Below are 5,130 nucleotides of genomic sequence, written 5' to 3'. Positions count from 1 at the left end.
CAGAGCCTGCACCCCTCACCCCTCCTGCACCCAAACTCCCTCCCAGAGCCTGCACCCCTCACCCCTCCTGCACCCAAACTCCCTTCCAGAGCCCACACCCCTCGCCCCCTCCTGCACCCAAACTCCCTCCCAGAGCCCGCACCCCTCACCCCTCCCGCACCCAAACTCCCTCCCAGAGCCCGATCCCTCCCCCCTCCCACAGCCAAAGTCCCTCCCAGAGCCTGCATCCCTCAGCCCCTCTCACACCCAAACTCTCTCCCAGAGCCCGACCCCTCACCCCCCCACCCAAACTCCCTCCCAGAGCCTGCACCCGTCACCCCCTCCCACACCCCAATCTCCTGCCCCAGCCTGGTGAAAGTGAGTGAGGGTGGGCGAAAGCGAGCGACCGGGGGGGGAGGGGGGTGGACTGAGCAGGAGGCAGTGCCTCAGAGAAGGGGATGTGGAAGCTCTGCCCATGTTGGAAGAGCGCGCCCAGCAGCGCAGCTGGCAGCTCGCTGGGCACCAGCCAGCACAGTCACAGCACTGCCCAATTGTCAGGCGGACCGCGCCCATGCAGGCACGGCTTGTGTGTACATAGGGGCCCATTGACTGTTCTGCCTTGGGGCCCGGAATTGCTGTTGGTGGATCTGCGTACTAGAGATTCCAATTGATCGCAGAAATTATCTTTGACTAAATCAGCTGATTCCTCTGTTGGCACATAGTCTACGATGACAGCGAGGTGACGATGTTGATGTATACAATGTGTAATAAGTAGTCAAGAAGACACGGTCATCCAAATTATCAAGGAGGACTTGGCCTTGCCTCGCAGTAATAATGCTACCCCATATAAAAGGGGTTGGGCCCGCCGGAATACAGAAGTAATGAATCTTCCACCTCGTGGTGTCCATGATCTGTCAACCTTGCTTCTGTTAGGCCAGCAACTGATATGCCAAGACAATCCATTTAGTGTGAGACAGCAACTTGATGACCACGCCTGTAAAAAGTTGCAACATTCCAGGTTGCAACTTTGATGGTTTGGCAGAGATCCCAGCTACGACTGGATACATTGTCACAGTATACTGCAGATGCGCCTAGCAACATCAGAGGATACGCGTTCCCAGGGGGCTTTGGCACAAACCCATCACATTTGCGCCAGGGGAAGACAGCACCAGCAGGGCATCTGCAGCTGAGAGTAGGACAGAGCCTTTAATCATGGTGCTGAGCACTAACTTATCGAAAATGTTTCTTCTCATTGGGGGCTGCATGGGCTTTGAAGCCAATGGAACTATGCCAATCTACCTAAGGATCTGGCTGGGTGCCTATAGCTGGCACCGGACCCATGGCCACTAATAACTGAAAACATTCTATGATAAGCAGTTTTGCCCTCCAAAGCTGCAAACAATTTTACAATGTGTATTAGAGCCAGGGCCAAGACAACCCCACTCCTCTCAGCTTAGTCTGTATTTCAAGAAGCTCTGTCCAGTGGGAGGCAATGGTTTCCTAAAGTCACACACCATTTTGAGGGGAACAGTGCTGGAAACTGCAGGTGACAGATACAGACATGAGGGAGAAAAAGGCATAGTGTTGACAACAAAGGATGACGTGAAACAGAGACAAAGGTATGGAAAGGGGAGGAGAAGGTGAGGGAAGATAATAGGGAAGGGGAGGGCAAAGAAAGAGGGAAGTGAGTGGCAGGAAGGTGAATAGATAAGAATGGTGAATTAGAGAATTGGAGAGGAAAGAACAAGAGAGGAAGATCTATGAGAAAGATGGGGGAGAATTTCTAATGCTGATGAAGGAAACAGCCACTTGCTCAGAAATTAAAGGAAGGAAAACAATATATCAGTGGTGCCTCACTGAAGTAACTGTTTACTGCAGCTGAGAATGAAGAATTTCTCTCAAGTGAATTAGGAGTAACAGGTATAGAAAGCTTCTCCCCCCTCCACCTCTAGCCTGTCAAACTGCATTGGTTTTATCAGAAAGCTCCTGTTGAGCCCATCTGGTTGATGAACATTCTTATCAACTAGCAAATATAAATGACTTATGGGGATAATATTTCAATGTACAATGACATGGCTACATCTAGGATTCTTTGAAGATCTGTGTTATTAAATATTAAATATCAAAGCTGTAAATTATTGTAGCAGCTTTATATAACTAAATTAAATTCAAACAAAACCTAATTTCCTTAATCATTGACTATAATCCCCAGGAACATATGCTATTAACTCAGTTACAAATGGCACAGAAATTGTATGACTTCAGTTAAGTTATTTTATATCAAATTCTAATCCAGGGCAGAGTCTTCAGTAAATCTCCTACAGGGATTTTAATGCTTCTGCAATCATATTGGCTCTTTACTGGAGAGCTAATCTTTTTATACTCTGTTTTTTCACTCCTGTAGCCATTTCCTTCACTCTCTTACTATGCAGGTATATTCTACCGTATACCATGTTTACAGAGTTTTGGCTTTTTCCACACTCATATTTGATCAGTGAGAGTCAAGATTTTTCTTACTTGAAAACTGGATTGATTATTGTTTTTTTAACACAAAATTGAATAATTCTGCATTAATCTGAAGATATACTTTAACTACCACATGTTGGGTTTGTTTAGTTTTAATTTTTCATTAGGACTGTCATAATTATTTACTTTGTAGCTAAATATTTGGTAAACAGGCTGATTTCCTCTTCAAGCATCCTCTTGGGGGAAAAAAAATCACAGACTTCATGTAAACGGACAGCTTCCAGACTGGCTAAAGAATGTTGGTCAGATCATAAACCGCAACTAATTCAATGATGCAGGAAGAGTCATTAGAATTTCTGGAAGCCTATTGGCTTCTCTAGTACTCTTTATTCCAGATCAGAAGGATCGACATATTTTTAAATCGACGATAGTATATCAAGTTACAGTTGCTGATATTTACATATTGCCCAGGACAGATAATTTACTGGGCAATATGGGGCCAGACAAGAAGTTGTTCACCATTTACCTCATTATGGGGTGTTGATGGGGTCCTTTGGCAGAAAGGTGACTGAAAAAGGGAAAGAACAACCTACGTTATACATCAGTCTGAAAGTACTGACTTGAGAGAGAGCCTATGTCATGGTGGAGAAAGTGTGCCTTACTGTTATATGGAAGAGATTTTGAGGTAGCAGTTGACCAAAATCCCTTAGCGTGAATGGGGCTAATGCCAAATAACTGTAGTGAAGTATTGCCTTACAGTGATACTCTTTCAGGATATTTCAATCTAGTGGGACATGAAATGCTAATATCAATGGGCTTTTGAAAAATAGGCACTGGAATGCTTCAACTTCATGTAATATTTTTATTTGACTGTGTGGGTACCCTGTACACAGCAAAACATTGACTCCAGTTACAGGGGCATGCAGAGCGAACCAATGTTTTTGGTGATATTCTTACCTTGTAAAACAAAATTGCACCACAACTAACAAAAAGCATTTCTCCAAGATCTACCTACCTAGACATTCAGTTAAGCAAAACTTGAAAGTCGATATGGTAACTACTACTAATACTACAGACACTGGACAACATGACCTTTGGATGCAAGACAAACAAAAGTATAACGATATGTGAGCTTAGCTCTGGAAAGTGTTGTGGGATGTTTGGTTGGCTGCATGGCCTCACCATGGTGACCAGGCATGCAAGTATGGTATTCAAAGCTAGTGAGGTCAATCTAGAGTTGAAATCTGTCTGATAAAGGAAAAAATGTCAGCTAAAAATTAGAATCCCATTATAAACAGGCTTCTTTCCCAGCTCACTCTAAAGCAAAGTCCATATACTGTGTAAAGTCAAAACTTGCCCCTTTCTGGGCTTTTGTTAAGAAAGAAATTACAATAAGATACAGTTCTAGCTCAAACCTTCTCCTCAGGCCTGGTAGTTTCCAGGATTCCTATTTCAGGACTACACAACAGATCCTCTCTTACCTCCCTTATATCAATGGGTCCGCAGAACCCAGTTAAATCATTCTGAGCAGGATCAACACCTGTTAACGGTTTCATGCACACACTGCCAGCCTGTTACATTCATACAGTGTCCTTGTATGGCTTCACCATTGGCTATTTTAGAGGTTAAACATCTTGTTAAACATCAGCTTGAGTGCATGAACTGACACCCTCCAGATTCAAAGTGGGAGTGGGACTATACACTAGAGCATTACAGTGGTGGGCTCTTGATTGCAATTAATTTCCCGCTCAGTTGTTTTTGTTGACCTCAAAGGCACACTGCAAAGCCCATCTATTTACCCAGGCGTTTCCTGAATGGGTGCTTTAAGTGGTGGAAGTGGCTTCTTTGTTTTTCTTTAGGCAGGAGAATTTTAGTACTATTGACATTTCCTCCCCCTTCTTCCCCCAATTCTAGATATTTGCTCTTTCCAGCTGACATTTTTGTAAGGGCACCTAGCGACTGGGATGGGCATACACTATACAACTATCTAAAATAACAGGATTAACCTTTAAGAGACTTCAAGTAGCTTTTGTAAACTATAAAGCTGTTTCTAACCAAATTGTGTTCTGCCTCTCAAAACCAGATCATCTGGAGAGTCCATAAAAGACTTTTTTTCTGCCACAGTAAAATCTAAGAGAAAAAGTATCCTTCAGAACTACAAATTCCAGGGTCCTTATTTGTTGTCTCCTTGTGATTCATATGGAAAAGGTGTGTTTTGGTTGGGGGGTTTTTGTGGGGGGAGGTGTAATCAGTGCATGTTCTGATTTCTTACGCTGAAAGAATCCAATGCACTGAATTAAACATACACACACCCATCACTGCTCTGGTAAGAATCACAAACTGTTGCAAAAATGTTTGCTTACATCTAGAGGAACACAGGATATGTAAAATCATCAGATAAGCTAAAGAGTCAGACCATTAGGGAGTCAAAACAAACCACAAGGGACCTGAGTCTCTGCTTCGATGCTACAGTTTTATGCCCATGTGTCTCTGTTGAAATCACTGGAGTCACATGGGTGTAAAACTGGAACACCACAATGTTTCAGTCTAATGTTTAGCTTTCATTTGGGAAACTTTCCTTGTGTGTTATGCAGTGTAAATAAAATTATTCTCTATAACTACATTAAAGCCACTTCACTTTACAGTTTCCATGGAAGTTCAAGGAATATGCAACAGCAAGGAAAT

This window comes from Malaclemys terrapin, chromosome 7 (assembly GCF_027887155.1).
Source record: "Malaclemys terrapin pileata isolate rMalTer1 chromosome 7, rMalTer1.hap1, whole genome shotgun sequence".
Taxonomy (NCBI): Eukaryota; Metazoa; Chordata; order Testudines; family Emydidae; genus Malaclemys; species Malaclemys terrapin.
This window is presented reverse-complemented; position numbering follows the sequence as displayed.